This window comes from Elephantulus edwardii, unplaced genomic scaffold (assembly GCF_000299155.1).
Source record: "Elephantulus edwardii isolate Elephantulus edwardi_28Jun2011 unplaced genomic scaffold, EleEdw1.0 scaffold00181, whole genome shotgun sequence".
NCBI lineage: Eukaryota > Metazoa > Chordata > Mammalia > Macroscelidea > Macroscelididae > Elephantulus > Elephantulus edwardii.
In genome coordinates, this window is record NW_006399931.1 from 2,789,674 (window position 1) to 2,808,900 (window position 19,227).

At 39.7% G+C, this 19,227-nt stretch overlaps 1 protein-coding gene across 2 annotated transcripts in view; it reads left to right on the forward strand.

Annotated features, from left to right (window-relative positions):
* GRM8 (glutamate receptor, metabotropic 8) overlaps positions 1 to 19,227 on the forward strand; it is a 1,137,490-nt gene that overhangs the window by 551,002 nt on the left and 567,261 nt on the right. The gene's annotated exons all lie outside the window — the stretch shown is intronic.

A 19,227-nucleotide genomic window follows, 5' to 3' on the forward strand; every position in this document is an offset into this window, starting at 1 on the left:
ATTTGTTATTGACTCCTCCATACCTTTATCAGATATTGTCAGCATACCTGGTTTATCTAAATACCTCTTTTATAACTAAACTGACACATGCAGCTGTTCCTTGCTTTCTGTTGATGAGATTAATCTGGAATGCCTATTTCAGGCACAAAGGCTGAACTGGTTTTACGGCAGAATCCAAACCTGATGGCATTGTCTGCTTCAGATTTCTTTTATATATTTGGATGTTGCTAAAATTATTGTCACAATCTGCTCAATTAGAACTATTTCTAGGGTAAGGTACAGGGTGTTGATTCCAAGTGCTGGGGCAAATGCACCCTGAGGGGACTGGGTCCATAAACAGATTTTCCTGCTAGCTCCATTGGGTGATACTGAAATAACTTGTCTCTGGGTTGAAATGTATCATCAAAAGAAATAATGAAATGCCACTTAATTATTTAAAACAGTGACACATGAATATTTCTAGAAAGCGAAAGGAGATATTTATGTCAAATGATCATCATATCTCATTTTCATTTTTGTTATGTGGGAAGAGAAGGCATTGATTCTTCTGTCATCCTTGTCATTGTCCAACTTTCAGATACATATAAAGACATTGTAAATATCATGGCTTGAGGGAGCTCTGGTGGCCTAGTGGCAGGAAGCTGCACTGCAATTCCGGAGGTGTGTGGTTTGAATCTATCAGATTCTCTGTTGGAGAAGGAGGGGTAGTCTCCTCCTGTACCAGTCAGATCTGATTTGATGGTACACACACATAAAATAATAAAATAAAATAAAAAATTAAAAAAAATAACATGGCTTGGATCAGGCACTCCTTACACTAGAAACTGCTATCATTGTTCTTTAGAGTTTTGGAAAGGTCTTTGATTCCCAGGGCAACATATCTTTTGATTTCTTAACTGTTGTTACTACAAGTGTTGATTGTGGATGCAAGTAAAATGAAATGGTTGACAACTTGAATCTTTACTCCATCTATCATGATGTCTATTGGTCCAGTGGTGAGGATTTTTGTTTTTCTGATGTTGAGGTGTAATTCATATCGAAGGCTGTAGTCTTTGATCTTCTGTAGTAAGATGACAGAGAAAGAATCGATGCCTTTGAAATGCTGTGTTGGAGAAGAGTACTGAATATCCCACGGACTGCCAAAAGGTCGAACAAGTTCATCTTGAAGTGCAACCAATTATGTTCTGTGGCAGGTTTGGTAAAACTCTGTCTTCCGTACTTTGAGCATGTTGTCAGGAGGGACAACTCTTTGGAAAGAGACATTATGCTGGAAAAGATGGAGAGTCAGAGAAAGAGAAGATGCCCCTCAAAAAATGGGGTGATGCCCTAACTTTGATTAACGGGCTGGAGCATATGGTGAGGATGGTGCAAGACAGAGCCAGGTTTTGGTCTGTTGTTCCTGGGGATGCTTGTAAGTCATGGTTGAGTCCTTGGAGCCAAACCACAACAGCTAGGGTAGATTACCTAGCATGTGTAGGGGTCAGATGTACTTAAGATGAAAATGTACTCGTAAGGATACTCATGAATATAGATGTTGGAAGTTTGAAAGTTATTTCTAGTTAAAAAAAATGCATAGCAATCCACATATTTCAAAATGTAGCCCACAGAAAGTTTCCTTTTAACTGGCTAGGATGAGTGGAAGCTTCTTTTCGAAGGGTTGAGAGAGTTGTTCATGCTTCATACGTTTTTAGTAAAGCTTCACATGAAGCAGCATTAATCCATGAGTGTGATTTCTTGCCTCCATCAGGGTCATATCGGCGGTGTGTTTATGTGGATAGGAGCCCCGGCTCTCAGCAGGAGAAGGAGTCTTGTCTTGCCCATTTTCTGAAGCTATAACATCTTCAAGCAGTGAAGAGCACCTTCTACCTAAAATTAACTCCACAAAAGCAGCTTTTGAGGCAATTTTTCCTTCTTCTCTAAGCATCTCAGGAAAGCTTTCAAAAAAGATGTGATATTGCTGCTAACTTTGATATGCTGGACAAATTCCAAGTGAGGTAATTCCTACCATCCACTTAGCTATTTATGTAGTTATTATTGCTTCTGAAAGCTGCTGAGTTCTGAAAGCTACTACTACTTAATCCTACTTAAAATTCCCTTTGTCTTTCTCTAGAAGGAGAGAAAAAGGATTCTTTTATACTTACTCTCCCTGGTGATGGGTGTTATTTTATAGACATTTGTTGGACTTCTGCCTCCCTCCCACACTCTAGTTCCTCTTTAATGCTTCCCCCACCCCTCCCCACAGCCCAAAAGCTTACAGACTCCCTGGAGAGCTTCTTCACCTTCTCTCCTGGTTTCACACATTTTCCACAGGCTTGTTTACCTACTCAGTTCAGGACCTCAACTCCTTGCCTACTGTTCTTCACAACCTCTTTTGTTCCCTTTTCATAGTCTTTCTCTGATCAGTCTCCTGTCAGTGTTTCTTCTACCAAGAGTCTTGGACAGTGCAGTGTTTGTTGTTGTTGTTGACTTTTCTCTCCCCAATTCTCCTTTGACTTTTTTCATGGCTACTATTCTGACTTGTTATCTGCTATCATGGGGACCTGATGGAGAATATTTTAGGGACCTGGCTGCCTGCTGTGAATTGTACATAAAAAGCAGACTCCCCTTGGGTTCACAACAGTGGCTTTGCCTTCAGCCCTTCATAATGAATTTTAAATGATGTTGTTGTTGTTAGCTGCTGTCCCATCCATCAAGGCTGGCTTCTGGTGACCCCATACATAACTGAACAAAACACTTTCTGGTTCTGAGAACAGTGGGTTTAGGGAGAAAGGAAGGGAGTCTGTGTCCTCTCTGTCTCGGAGAGGAGACTGGTGTCTCTGAGTTGGGTGCATTGCAGAGAGGTATGACCAAGAGATAAAAAGCGTGGTGGAGGGTCCAAAGTGGTGAGGGACTGAGAAAGAAGTTTAACAGAAGCACTAGAGGAAAGACTGATTCTTCAAGGACTTTGGAAAAGAAAAGAAGCAAAAGTATCATAAGATTTCTACCACATGGTAGAATGATGACTGCCATGATCTGTGTGGAATTTGACAATATTTTGTCAAATCCATTGGGTTTTTGTAGACTTATTTTGTGCGGTATGTCATCAGGTCTTTCTCTCTAGTACATTATGGCCTGCAAGACCCCCTGGGTCCTGTTCTTTATGGAAGAAATACAAAAGATATTAAAAAATGATGAATGAGGCTCTGCCTATGGGGTGTGGACCAGGGATCAAAACTGAGCTTCTTTCACAGGAAGGGAAAATTCTATAATTAAACAGCGAACACTTTGTAAAGTATTTGAAACTCTAATCTAATCTAAGCTAATCTAGTCTGTGGCCCTCAGGTCTGTTTTTATTTTTGATCAAACATTCTTCTAGGTTGTATAGCCCTAGAGTGTCTGGTTGCTGTGAAACTGAACACTGTGATACTGATGTGTCAAAATGCAATAATGGTCGCCCATGGTGGACAGTGTTTGGTGGAGCTCCCCGACTAAACCAAGCTTGGAAGCATCCACTTCCGTAAATAGCTTACCTCCGGAAACCCTATGAACGTGGAGGAAGGATGGAAGTTAAACAAGCATTCGGGTTTTTCATTCATAGAGTTCCTATGAGTAGCCTACAATGCACTTAACACCACAACAATCTAATCTAGTCTAGTCTAGTCTAGTCTAGTCTAGTCTAATCACAACAACATCCTTTGATCAATCAGTAAGTCCATTGGGTTCCATAGAACATCTTACACTCTTTATTTTCCTCATTCTTTTCTTTATCATTTGTTTTTTCATTTTGCAGAGCTCAGCATGTGCCCAACATTATATTATGGGTGTAGAGATAAAGAGTACAAGCACCACCCCATCTCTTACCCTCAGGGACCACACGCAGGTATCCGTACCGTATTCTTGGATTTTAGGTACTGTCCTTGCCTGTTGGGTTTTCATCCTCCATCAGGGGGCCAGGGCATTGCTATTTAGCCTGCATACTGCTGACACTCAAATGCTAAGTGGTGGTGAACATATGCTACTTGAAATGGCCTATTGATTCTTATTTATGATGATAGAAATAGCGGTAAAGGAAAAAGCACTGCCCAAATATGTTTCTTCTCACAAACAAGCAAGTCTGTCAGGGAATCAAATAGCAGCCTCAGTGATTAACTCCCTGAAAGGCCTGCCACTTTAGTTTCTAGTGTCAGAGCAACTAGGTAACCTTTCAGGTGTAACTGTCTCTCAACATACCTCTATTTGCTTTGCAAGGCTTGAAAGGCAAAGCATGACCCCATTTATCTATGCCAGGAAGCTTTTTAGAAGTGAAGATTTTGAGATGTCCTATGGTGTACTTTGAATATGTCATCAAGATGTGATATTTGGTGAATTAGAGGATCAAGGCGAAACAGACTCTGAGTGAGGTGGGTTGACACAGGAGCTTCGTACAACATTGGAATCCAGCATATGAACAATCGTGAAGGTGGTGGTACAGGAGGAGGCAGCATTTCATCCTGTTCTAAGTCATAGTTATCCTACTGACTCAGTTGTAGTTAACGACAACAACACGGTGATCCTGTGAGAGAACTGAGTAATTGAAAATGAGGAGGAACTTACACAATTTGATTTTCAATGAAAGAAAAACGAGATAATATTCCCTGAGTTAAGATGTCTACTGGTGCCTGCATCTGCCTCTTGCTTAGACTAACGCTCTCTGGGAGAGGTCATTACATTGGCACCATGAGGTGGCCATTAGCCTATGTGCTCCTGTTCTTCGCAAGTAAAGTAGCAAAACTCCCAGAATGACTTATTTATTCCCCTTCTGAGATTTCAGATTGAATTTCAATAGACACATCTAAAATGACTAGACAGACATTGATTTCAGACATTCTTGATTTCAGAATTTTAGAGCTGGAATGTAAAATAAGATCCTTCTCTCATTTTCCACACGATGAAACTAGAACTCAGAAAAGTTAAGTGAATTTCTGAAAAAGCACATAATTAAACTCAGAGTTACGATGAGGATGTGGAGCTCTTGAATTTGCCCTTGGCTTTTATAATATCAGCTTATTTTATTAATAACTTATCTCAGAATTTTTAATCACATAGTTGGAAAGTTCTTTTTTGATTTTGCTCTTAATAACACCTTATGCATAAAAGCATTATGAACTTTTTAAAATCACCAACTATAAAAGGAAACTAAGTTAGCATCGTGATGCTGCCAATTGGCCCAGTGGTGAGAAACTTTGTTTTCTTGATATTGAGCTTCAATCTATATTGAAGGTTGCAGTTCTTGAACTTCTGCAGCAAGCGCTTCAGGTCCCCCTCGGTTTCAGCAAGCAAGGCTGTGTCATCTGCATAACGCAGGTTGCTGATGGGTCTCTCTTCAATCCTGATGCCACATTTCTCCTCACAGAGCCCAGCCTTCCAGATAATCTATTCCACATATAAATTGAAAAGATATGGAGATAAGACACATCCTTGGTGCACACCCTTCCCAATTTTGAACCATGCAATGTTTTTTTGTTATATGCCATCGAGTTGCCTGTGACTCATAGCGACCTTGTGTACAACAGCCCTAAACCCTGCTCTATTCTGTGCCAATCTTACTGTCTCTGACATACTTACCCCCAGTACCCCAGTCACTGAATCAATCCATCTATCGAGGGTCTTCCTCTCCTGCACTGTCCCTCCACCCTCCCAAAGATGATGTCCCTCTCCTAGGACTGGTCCCTCCCTGCAACATGTTCTGACAACTGCATCGTGGGGTGGATAGGCAACATCATGATAGATGGTGAAAAGATTGAGATTGTTAACAGCTTCAGTTTTCTTGGCTCTACAATCAACATTCTTGGTACCAGCAGCCAGGAAATTAAAAGATGAATTGCATTGAGAAAGTCAGCTGTCAGAGATCTCTTCAAAACACTGAAGAGCAAAAATGTCAGTCTGGAGACTCAAGTGTGCCTGATACAGGCCATGGTCTTTGCAATTACTTGCTATGCATCAGAAAGCTGGACAATGACTAGGGATGATAAAAGGAGAATTGATGCCTTTGAGCTGTGATGCTGGAGAAGAGTATTGAATAAACCATGGACTGCAAGGAGAATGGAAAACGTTCATCCTGGAGAGGGTGAAACCAGGCTGCTCCTTGGAGGTAAGGATTCTGAAGCTTTGTCTTTGGACATGTTGCAAGGAGGAACTAGTCCTTGGAGAGGGCTATCATTCTTGGGAGTGTGAAGGGATAGTGCAGGATTGGAAGACCCTCGATGAGATGGATTGATTCAGTGACTGAGATAATGGGGTAAGTGTGTCAGAGACAGGAAGATTGGCATAGGATAGAGTTGGGTTTAGGGCTATTGTACATAGGGCCGCTATGAGTCCCAAGCAACTCAATGGCATATAACAACAATGACAAATTAACATGCTGGTGGTTGTTTATGCTTTCTGTTTATGCCTTCTAGTCTACTGGGACTCTTAACAATCCAGATAACAGCAGATCTAGGGTATAACCTGCCCTCTCCTGCTCCATCTTCCATCTCGACCATGCTCAGACCCACTTTCGTGGTCACAGTGTCAATCAATACATTGTGTTCTAGGTCTTGCCATCTTTTGCTTGCCCTTTATTTCAATATTCTTTGTTTCTTTTCAATGGTGTGTATCATTTATGGATAGATTTTTGAATAGCTTCAACCATTCTTGGAAGTTTCCTGGCCCCTTTGTCATTTCTAGTCATAGACCAAGGCTGTATTAAGAAGCAATTGGAGAAACTACCAATTGTAAATGTTTTACAACTCTTGAGTAGCAGTAGTTGACTCTGATAAGTAGTAGTTTACTTTGCTAAATTGCACTGAAGTTGCATATTCACTTCCTGCCTTAAAAATACAAAAGACCTCTTTTAAAGTAGACTGAGATACACTGTGAAGTATAACAGTGTCTGTACAATTCTCATGTGCACAAAAATCCTATGTTTAAATGGAGATAGCAGTAGCACCCGAAGCACCATTGGCAGAATAAATGCTCGGCTGTGCTAAGTTTGCTGATAAAATAAGTAGACTATTTAAGACCAACTATGCCAGGTTTTAAAGGGTCAAATGCAAAGCTGTGTAGTCACGAGCTTATATGTGTGTATTATCTTCAGTACATCTTTATATCAGTAAAGTGTGAAGGTATAGTAAGACGTATATGTATGTATGTGTACCTTCCCATCAAGAATATATGAAAGTGAGGAGCTGAGTTACTCAATTTAAAGAAACATACCTGAAACTCTGAAATCTTCAAAGTGAATTGCAAAGTTTGCCATGTGAGAAGCCAAATATTTTTGGATGTTTAAAAGACTTCACCTTTAGTCATAAATGCACACCATGTGAAGGAGTTAGGAAGGCCCAGAGAGACCATTTAGTCCAATTATTTAATTATGTAGAAAAGAAAGTTGAGATCTTTCTGGTATAGGGAAGTTATTTTAAGCCCTTCAGCTACCTAATAGAGATAATAGAACTTAAGTGGGTATTTAAACTTAAACTTAATTCAGAATTCTTTTCCTGAGATTCCTTTCTGCCCTTAAGACCTTTCCTGGTGAAGGATGGTTTTTGTTGACTCACACCAATAGTTTTCATGGCCTCCTGACTTGACGCTTTCTCCTGTAGCCATCTAAGGTTTAGGATTCCCACTGGGTGAAGTATCCTGATTCCCTAGGGTATCAAAGTGATGCTTTTGATCCACGGAGCAATAATGTTACATAGGTAAGTCCCCCTCGGAGTAGAGTAGACTGTCAGGGTACATGCAGTCTCCCATTTACCAGGCATGACGTAAAGTGGAGAAATTTCCATTTCATACAAAACCAAATGGAACTCAAAGGTCCAGTAACCGCGGAAGGATCCTTGTCGATAAGTGGTTAAATAATTTGGCTGCTAAACTATTCAGCTGTTTGAATCCACCAGCTACTCCCAAAGAGAAAGATTGGCAGCCTGCTTCTGTAGGGATTCACAGCCGTGCAACCCTTGTGAGGGCTTCTGTCTGTGTCCCGCAGGGTCACTATGAGTGGGTAGGGACTCGATGACAGTGGGTTAGGTTGGGTTTTGGGTTAGGGATTCTTTCTGCGAAGCATTCATTACACTTTGTCCTTCAATTTATTGATTAGCGTTCAACATATATTTGAATAAACATGATTCCTGGAATGGAGTACTGAAGGACTCAGAAATGGAAGAGAGCGAAGAGGTCGCCAAGACACACTTAGGTGTTTATAAGAACAAATTCTTTCAAAACCATATTGAGTCTTGGGGTTGGGAGAATAAGTTAGAAAAGTATAGAAACAAATTATCTTCCCAAACAACTTTTCACCACTGTGGAAAATGAACTGAGAAAAAGCAAATGAATTGAGAACACCAATTCATTTAAATAAAAGAACACAAACAAGAAAACATGTACAGATGGCTCTTTTTAGAAATGTGGTTTTAAAAATCTCAAAGCAGATAAATACAAAGGAGCTAATTATTTACCTTTCAAAAAGATTTACTTTTTTAAGAAGTTTCACCTTGAGATTCTCAGTTAAAGAAATCCCATGGTTATTATATTTGATTAAATAAAAAAAAAACCCAGTGTTTACTACAGACTCTTTGCAGCAAATCTGTACACAGTGAATTATCGAGCTCCTCAAAGAACTGGATCCATTAGGCCAAAGGAACAAAATAATAAAAAAGTGATGTGAATTTACTAAGGCTAATTGAGAAAACTTCCTGGAGAGTGTTGATTATTTTTTGTTACTTACAACATTTGTTAAAATTCTCTATCATTCTAAATCTCTCCAGTTCTTCCTCTTAAAGATATATTTTGTGGAGGAGCAGTAGTTAGGAAAAGGAAGCAATTAGTCTGTTGATGACAACTAAGCAACTCTGTGTCTTTGGAGTCAAGCAAACATTTTGCATTAGGTATTTTATTTTAAAAAAAATTTTATTTATTTTTTAAAATTATTTTTGGTGTGTATACCATCAAACCGATCTGACTGGTACAGGAGGAGATTGCTCCCTCTTCTCCAGCAGAGCATCTGGTGGATTCGAACCATACGCCTCTGGGATTGCAGTGCAGCTTTTTTTGCCACTAGGCCACCAGAACTCCCTTCATTATGTATTTGTTAAATTAACTCATCATTTAATAGCAAGAACCATAAAGGAGCTCAGCTCTGAGTTATGGTATCTGGTTATGCTGTATGGTTCAAGTCTAGTATGTATTTGGTAAACACTTTAATTGCTGAAATGGTAGAGATGTATGTTTAGTAAAGGGGGGGAAACCCCTGCTAAACCCAAGCAATTATTTTAAAGGAATTTTACTCCTGATTTCAAAACACATTACAAAACAGCTGAAATTAAAGTAATCTAGCACTGGTACAAGGATAGACAGATTTATGGAAAAGAATTGAAATCCAGTAATAAACCCATGTGTATCTTGACCAATTGATTTTCAAGAAAAAATGCCACATCCATTCAGTGAAGGAAAGAATAGATTATTTATCAAACAGTGATGGGAAATCTAAACATTCACATGCAAATAAATGAAGTTGGACTCACATAGCACATCACATATGATCATAATTAAAAAGGAATCAGTCACCAAAAGGTAAGATCTAAAACCATAAAATGCTTAGAAGAAAATGTGAAGGTGAAATTTTAAGATTGTATTTTAGGCTACAATTTTAGCTATTAAGAAATAATGTGGAGGGGGAGGGGTGGGCAGGGAGAAAAATGCAACAATGAATGAGTGGAAATCCAAAGTCTCTTTAAATTTTCATTAAAATTAATAATAATAAAAAAAATTAAAAAAATAATCTTGGGAAAAAATAGACAAATTATTGTTGTTGTTAGGTTCCGTCAAGTAAGCTGTGACTCACAGTGATCTTATGAACATTGAATCTGCAGCTTGCCTTATCCTGAATGATCCTGATGATTTCTGATACACCTGAGCCCATTGTTAAAGGTACTGTGTCAATTCAAAAGTAGAGATCTCATTCTCTTCGACCCTCTATCTTCCCCAACATGATGTTCTTTTCCAAGGACTGGTCTCTCTTGACATCTAAATTATGTGCTGTGCTATGCATTGGAGAGCTGGACAGTGACTAAGGATGATAGAAAGAGAATTGATATCTTTGAGCTGTGGTGCTGGAGAAGAGTGTTGAATTTACCAGAAACAGTTAGGAGAACAAACATGTTCATCCTAGAGAAGGTGAAACCTGGCTGCTTCTTGGAGGCAAGGATTCTGAAGGTTCGTCTAACATATTTTGGACGTGCAAGGAGGGACCAGTCCTTGGAGAGGGACATCATATTTGGGAGGTTGGAAGGACAGTGCATGAGAGAAAGACCCTCGATTAAATTAATTGATTCAGTGACTGGGGTAATGGGGGGTAAGATGTGTTGGAGACAGTGAGGTTGGCACTCTTGTACACAGGGTCGCTTTGAGTGGCAAGCAACTTGATGGCACATAACAACAACAACAACAACATGCTTCTAAGTACAACTCTGGTTGCACTCCTTCCAAGATGGACGTGCTTGTTCTCTTGGCAGTCAATGGAATATTTAGTACTCTTCTTCAACACCACAACGTAAAGACATCAATTCTTTATTCATATTCATTGTTCAACTTTCAGATGCTTTGAAAGTAATTGAAAGACTGTGGCTTGGAATAGGCACATTTTAGTCTTTAAGCCAACATCATTGCAGTTCAGCACTTTGGAGAGGACCTTGACAGCAAATTTTTCCAATGCAACACAATTTCTTGAATGATGCTTAATGATCCAAGCAAAATGAAATTATTGACAAATTGGGGATGCTGAAAATTAAGAACTTGTGTTTGAAGAAATTATCCATAAGGAAAGTGGGTGGGGGGAAGTGAACCATGGGGAGACATTTTGAACCATAGCTAGATTACAGACAACCTAATTTAAAAATTAGCAAAATACTTAGATAATTTTGTAAGAATATATACAAATGGCCAACAAACTCATGAAAAGATTGTCAGTATTATCTGTCATTAGGGAAATATGAATCAAATGATAATGAGATTCCAGTTAACACCTACTAGCATGAGCATTATTAACAAACAAACAAAAAATGTAAAAACAAAAAGAATCCAAAATAACAAGTGTTGGCTAAAATGTAGGAATTCTAGCTCTTCTACATTGCTGGTGAGAATGAAGAATGTTACAGCAGCTGCAAAACTCTAGCAGTCCTAAAACATCTCAAGCTTACAGAACGGAACCAAAAATAGAGCCAAAGTTACTATATTGACAGATTCTGCAGACAAAATATTAAACAATTTAGGAAGTACCAAGAAGATGGAAGAAACATGCAGTATACTAAAAAGAATAAGTTAGGGTTCATTCAGGAAGTAGGAAAAATTTAATATCCAGTGCTTTTTACAGTGAAAGTCCAAATTGCATTGAAATTCTTGTTAAAAAATCCAGAAATTGATGTACTACTAACTGAAATGTTTAAACATGCAGGTAGCCCTTGTCTAACTAGCTGGAAGCGGTCGCCTTTCTGCCTATTCCAAAGAAAGGATATCCAAAAAATGCAGAAATTCTCGAACAATATTATTAATAGCACATGCAGGTAAAATCCTGAAGGTATTTTTTTTTAAACAGAACAAAAACCAAAACGCTGGAGTAGTAGGATAAGGATCTACCAAAAATTCAAGCTGGATTCAGAAGACAGTGTGGAAAGAAGGGCATCATTGATGGTGTCAGATGAATCTTGGCTGAAAACAGAAAATATCAGAGACGTGTTTACTTGTGTTTTATTGACTATGCAAAGGGATTTATTGTGTTGATCATAATAAATTATGGATAACATTTCAAAGAATAGATCTTTCAGAACACTTAATTGAATTTATGAAGAACCAAGCATAGGTTAAGATTCATCTTTGACAAAGAACAAGAAAATACTGTGTGGTTTAAAATTAGGAAAGGTGTGCATCTTTTTTCTTTTTACTGTGCTTTTTCAGTCTGTATGCAGAGCAAAAAACGCGAGAATCTGGGCTATATGAAGAAAGATGCGACATCATGATAGGAGGAAGACTTCTCAACAACCTGTGATGTGTAGGTTATGCATACAGTAGAACATTTTAACAATTTATTGATGAAGACCAATGATACTAGCCTTCATTATACATTATACCCCAAAATTAAAAAAAAAACACAAAACAAAACAAAATTTCACAGCTTTTCCAATTAGCAACATCATGATATGTGGAGAACAGATTGAAATTGTCAATGATTTCATAAAACTTGACTCTGTAATTGACTACAGACATACACACTGCATCGGACAAGTCTGCTACACAGCACCTCTTTAAAATGTTAAAAAGCACTCATATTATTTTGAGAACTAAGAAATACTTGACACAAGTCCTGGACTTTTCATTTGCCTCATATGCATGTCAAAGCTGGACAATGACTAAGAAATGCTGGAGAACTTCTATTAAAGTGTGATCAAGAGTATTTAATATATACAGTGGCTTTCCTCCTTTGAAGTGAGAGCCACAATATTTTGTCTCACAAAGCTTACTCATATTATGAGGAGAGTCAAGTCCCAGAGAAGGAAATCTTGCTTGATAAAGTAGTTGCTATGTTGTTATCTACCATCAAGTCAACTATGACTTACAGCCACACTAGGAACGACAGATCTGAATCTTGCGCTATTCTACACCATCCTCACAATCTCATCCATATTCAAGTCCGTTGTTAGAACCACTGTGTAAATTCATCTTGTTGAGGATCTCCCTCTCTCTGTCTGATCTTCCAGCTTTCCCAGCTAGATGACTTTTTTCCAAGGACTGGCCCCTCCTGACATATACAGAGGATGTGGGATGTAGTTTCACCATCCTTGCCTCTAAGGAGCACCTGGTCTTCAATTCATCCAAGACAGACTTGCTTGTTCTTTCGGCTCTCCATGGTATAGTTGATACTCTTCACTAACCCCACAATTCAAAAGTATTTATTCTCTGGTTGTTGTTGTTTGTTTTTTTTAGAATGTTTTTTTCTCATTCATTCATTCATTCTTTGTTGTGTGCCGTCAGACGGATCTGACTGGCACTGGAGATTTCGCCTCCTTCTCCAGCAGAGCATCTGGTGGATTTGAACCACGCACCTTTGGGATTGCAGTGCAGCTTCTTTGCCACTAGGCCACCAGAGCTCCCTTAAGCATTTATTCTTCTACTGACATCTTTATTCATTGTCCAACTTTCAGATGCACAGCAACCATGCATTAGCCTTTAAACTATATAGTTGTTCTTTAGCACTTTGGAAAAGTCCTTGACAGCATATTTTGCAACACATCTTTGATTCTAGACTGCTACAACCACAGATGTCTATTATGAATGCAAATAAAATTAAATTGTTGACAACTTCAGTCTTTATAAGTCCTTGAAAAAGAGAGATCCCCTCAGTGAAATTAATTGACATAGTGGTTGCAACAATGCACTCAATCATAGGATGGTGCAGGGCCAGGAAGGCAGTGCTTCCTTTGTTATGCATGGGTTATTATCGACCAGGGCCAACTCAACAGCATCTAGCAACAAAAACATTAAGTGTAAGATTACCAAAACCTAAAACACAAACCAGTAGCCATTGAGGACTCACAGCACCCACATGTGGTCCCATGTAATCCCAGCAATTTACCTTCTGGATACATATTCACTAGACTTGAAAACAACACTCCAGGAAAATATCAGTATCCATATTCATTACAACATTATTCACAATAACCTAAAGGAGGGAAGGATCCAAGTCTCCATCAAAAGATGAATGAATAACCCAAAGGTGAAATGGACTTGCAATGGAATGCTATTCTTCTATTAAGAGAAAGAGAAGTGAAGTTCTGGTATATTCCACCACATGAACAAATCTTGAAGACATTACGCTTAATGAAATAAAAGGGAGCTCTAGTGGCCCCCTTGGTCCAGATTAAAGTTAATATGGATTGAAGCTTAACATCAAAAAGACAAAATTGTCAACATAGGGCCAAGTGGCAGCACCAGTATAGATGGAGAAGAGATTGAAGTTGTTAACAATTACAGCTTGCTCGGTTCCACTGTCAACTCTCTTGGCACCAACAGTCAGGAAATTAAAAAAAGACAAATTGCAATGGGAAAGTCTGCTATTAGGCATCTGTCTAAAGTGCTAAAGAGCAATGACATAGTCTAGAGACTAAGGTGTGCCCGATCCAGGTCATGGTCTTTGTAATTACTTGCTATGCATCAGAAAACTGGACACTGACTAAGGAAAACAGAAGAAAATTTGATGCCTTTGAATTGTGGTGCAGGAGAAGCATCTTGAACATACCATGGACCGCTAGGAGAGTAAATAGGTCTGTCTCCGAGAGGGTGAAACCAAGTTTTTCTTTGGAGGCAAGGATATTGAATCTCTGGCTCATATACTTTGGACTCTTGGCCAGGAAGGACCAGTTCTTAGGACATCATGCTTGGAAAGGTGGAGGGTGCAGGAGAAGAAGACCCTGCATGAGACAGATTAACATGATAACTGGGACAGTGATATTAGTTATGTCGGAGTCAGTGAGACTGGCTCAGGATAGGGCAGGGTTCAAGCTATTGTATCATAGGGTCACTATGAATTTCAGGAGACTTGATGGCACATAACAACAACAAGTGGCCTAAGGTAAGGAGTTGTTCTGCCAACCCAAAAACATGTGGTTTGAATCCACTAGTAGCTCTTGTAGCTCTGTGGGTAAAAAACTGGAAAATCTCCCATATGCTTTGCTGCTGCTGTTGTTGTGTTCTGTCAAGGCAGAACCAACCTACTGCTGACCCTCCAGCAATTTTCAAAGGCAGTTAATAACACAGGAGGAGATTGCCTATTTTTCTCCCATAGAGCAGCTGATGGATTCAAACCACATGCCTTTGGGATTGCAGTGCAGCTGATTGCAATGTAGCTTCTTACCACTAGGCCACCAGAGCCCCCTACATCTGAAAACCACCAGAGAGTTGCCTATGAGTCTTTTCCCATGCTTGGTATGTAGTGGTGGCTTCGAAGCATGTGCCTTTGGGATTGCAGCACAACTTCTTGACACTAGACCACCAGAGCTCCCTAATAATACCAAGGACAATGAAATAAATTCAACACAAGAGGACAAACATTGTGTAATCTAATTTATATGAATGAAATACCTGAAGTAGATAAATTGAGCAAAACAAAAGACCATTAGTAGTAGCAGGGTATGGGGGAAAGGGCCATGCATCTGAGGAGTCAAAAACAATTCTATCGAAGTGAAAACATAATACTATATATGAACACGACTCTTCTTTATTCACTAAGTTGCTAATTAAGAGTTTCCTCTCATTGCATTCTATTCTTTTTAAAAAAGACATTTACTGTCATTTAAGAGTGAAATTAACTATTCTGGTAGTTTGTTTTTGAATTCTTGATTGATCTGCTAAAATAGAGATCAGAGAGTGTTATGCTAGAGACACAGATAAACCTGTGTGCATCAGTTACATTTTAATTTGAATATTTGGTGTCTGATTACAAATGTCACAACTGTCATATGTTAAGAAACTATACACATCCTGTTGAGGGGAAACTACTGGATTTTCAATGTACCTGTAGTATGGTGCCAGAAATAGAAAAGAAGATATCTTATTTTAAAAATATTATTTAAGAATTTGTTTGTTACGTTGAAATTGTTTTTTTAGTTTGCTTGTCTTCACAAACATAGACTTCCTGAGGGCAGGGACCCTGTTTTGCACACTGTATCACTTCAGTGTCCATCTCACATAAATAGTCGTCTTTGAAATATTTGTTGAATGAATTGTTATTAATGAGCTACATTTTGTGAGGTACTAGTAGATGTCAGAGATGTGTCAGTGAGCGAAACAGAAATGCTTCTTGCTTTTCCAGAGCTTGCACTGTATTGAAAAGATAAATACTTTAGACACATCCTCATAATAAATGGTGTCCTTTGTCATGAACGGATGCCCAGGAACATGAACCAACTCCACTCATCCCAACTCATTGCTTTTGAGTCAGAAGCCACTCATGGCTGACCATCAGTAGATTTTCAGAGACCATAGATTTTATAGGGCAAGATTGCCCAGTCTTCGTCTTGTGGAATAGCTGGTGGATTCAAACCACCTGCCTTTGGGCTGCCAATGCAGCTCCTTAACCTCTAGGTCACCGACTTCTCTATGGTCTCACTTTTGGGGAGAGTCAATTAAGTCTAAGTGTGTAGAGCAATGTCTTTTAAAATAAGACTCAGAACATGAGCATAACTTGAACAAAATGGACTGCTCTTTCAAGCAGGAAAAGCCCGAAGAACATGGGTAAGTGATAGCCCTTGGAGAAGCAGAGCAAGTTCAGGATGGTTGAGGTGTACAGCAGGAGAGAGAGGATGGCGAGAGAGGGGTAGAGACCTGAGCAGAGCAGTGACGATTATGAATAATTTTATATGCCTCATGATGGAGTTGAAATTTGTTTTGAAAGGCAATGAACAGGCACTAAAGGGCTTTAAGCAGATCAGTGACATAATCGGATTTCCATTTCAGAAAGATTTTTCTGGCAGCAGTGTGAAGAATAAATTGATGAGGCGTAACACTGTAGGAAGGGAGACCAGTTAGACACCACAGCAGCCTCCCTCCCACCCCCATCTCCAGAGATGCCCATGACCTGTGATGGCTACACTGCACTGCGGGTGCTTCCATATAAGACGTGTTTTAAGGGATATATGGGGGCAGTGGATTCAGTGATAGAATCTCCTTCCATGCTAGAAACCCAGGTTAAATTCCTGCACAGTGACCTCAGATGGAGCTACCACCTCTCTGTCCATGGACACTTGCTTGTTGCTATGATTCTGAATGAGTTTCAGTGGAACTCCTGACTAAGACTTAGTAGGAAGAGAGAGCTGGTGAAATATTTCTGGAAATATGCCATTGAAAACTGTGTATCTCACCATGGTTGTATCTACAAGCAATAATGAGAAAGGTACAGGACCAGGTAGCATCTCAGTCTGTTGTCCATGCCGTTGCTGTTGAAGCAGAGGTAGCTAGTAACATTCCAATCAACAGATGTATTGCATTGGGCAGATTCCCTGTTAGGGACCTCTCCAAATTACTGAAGAACAGTGATGTCAGATTGAAGACTAAGGTGAACCTGATTCAGGCCATGATCTTTTCAATCAATTGCTACACATCTGAAAGCTGGACAAGGAGTAAGAATAAGAGAAGAAGAATCAACGCCTGTGATTCATGGCATTGGAGGAGAGTACTGAATATCCCGTGCATTACCAAAAGAAGAAACAGATACGCCTTGCAAAAAGCGCAGTCAGAGCACTCCTTGGAGGCAAGGATGGAAAAACTTGATCTCACATACTCAGGACATGTTGCGAGAGGAGGATATTTCTTGGAAAGAGACATGAGGCTTCGAAAGGTGGAGGGTCAGCAAAAGAGAGGAAGACCCTTAAAGAGATGGATTAATGCAGTGACTGCAGCAATGAGCTCAAGGCTGTCAGAGATGACGAGGACAGAACTGGAAAGGACAGGGGTCAGATCTCTTCATAGGTTCCTATAAGTCAGACACAGCTCGACAGACCCTAACGACAACAGCAATTTAATGTTACTAGCTACCTCTGCTTCAACAGCAACGACATGTACAACAGACTGAGATGCTACCTGGTCCTGTACCTTTCTCATTATTGCTTGTAGATACAACCATGGTGAGATACACAGCTTTCAATGGCATATTTCCATAAATATACCAGTGGGAATAAGTAATACATTGAATGTGAAAAGAGAGGATAAATGCTAATGAAACCTTGATTTTTTTTTTTATTGAGGTGTTAAATCAACAGCTGAACAAACCTCCTTGACCTAAGAAATCACTGGAGACCAGAGGATGATGATGAATTCTGTGGGATATACTGAATGTAATGAGCTTGGGAGACATATAGATGCAGATATCTAGGAAGCAGTCATTGGTTGTATGAATTAGAATCAGAAACATTGTTGTAGGGAGATCAGAAGTATTGTTGTAGGGAGAAGCTGAGAGCCACAAAACTAAAGAGATAGACTCCAACTGTGTGTAGAAAGAACTTTACCTTGGGCCTGAGTTAGTAGTGCCTTGGAGGACTCAGCTTTTAGGGAATTATTTAGAGAAGACGACCCTTGGATTCCTACTCTTCAGGAATTATCCTCAGACTTCAGTGGCCATGGTTTTTGCTTTTTTTAGCCTTTATCCTGTCCCAACATCTCAGTTACAACTTGTTAGTTTTAAGGTGAGTGTTTGCCCCAAGCTGAGTCATCAGCGTCCTTCCAAAAAAGTCCTCACAACCGGGAGAAAAAGATCAGTCTCTCTTGGCCTGGAGGTTGAGGAATTTGTGTAAGGTTCAGTGTGACAAAATGTTGCCTGAGAGAATAATATTGATGTGGAATCCTGGTTGCACATGGGTGAGCTTATGTTGTTGATTGAAAGGTTGGCGGTTCAAACCTATCCCGTAGCTCTGCGGCAGAAAGACCTGGAAATGTGCTTCCATAAAGATCACTGAGCAGGAGCCCCTATGAACCATTTCACTCGGTCGCATGGGTCACTGTGAATCCAAATGAACAAAATAGCATCTAACAATCACATGTAGATGAAGGCTGAAGATGGTGGGTGGAATGAGTCTCTACTGGGATAAAGACCTCACCCATGGCTTCTGGGTGGGTATGTGAGAGAATTCAAGGCCTTTCTCATGATGTTTACCTAGTGATGAAAATGCAGAGCCTTGAAAGCCACATAGAGTGGTTCTACCCTGGGGTCAGTTTGCGTCAGAATCAACTGAATGGTACTAGCATCCAAGTTGTTGTTTTTGTTATGTGTCATTGAGTTGAGTACAACCCATAGTAACCTTATGAACAAAAGATCTGAACCCTGTCCTATCCTGTGCCATCCTAACACTTTCTCTTGCAATAGAGCCATTTGCGACAGTCACTATGTCCAATCTCCCTGACCCTTGCATCATGTCCCTCTCCAAGGAGCAGCCCCTCCTAGCAATATGCCTGAATTATGTGAGGCAAAGCCTCATTATCTTTGCCTCCAAAGAGCACTCTGGCTGCAGTTTTTCCATATATATTTTTTGTTTGTTTGTTTGTTCTTTTGGTAGTCCCTGGGATATTCAGCCCTCTTCTCCAACTAGTGTAGGGAAGCTAGTAACTTGGATTAGCTGATATCCAGGCTGGCAACGCAGAATTTAGACTAGTGTGATAATAAAACTTTCTTCGCAAGACTGATTGAAAGGAGAT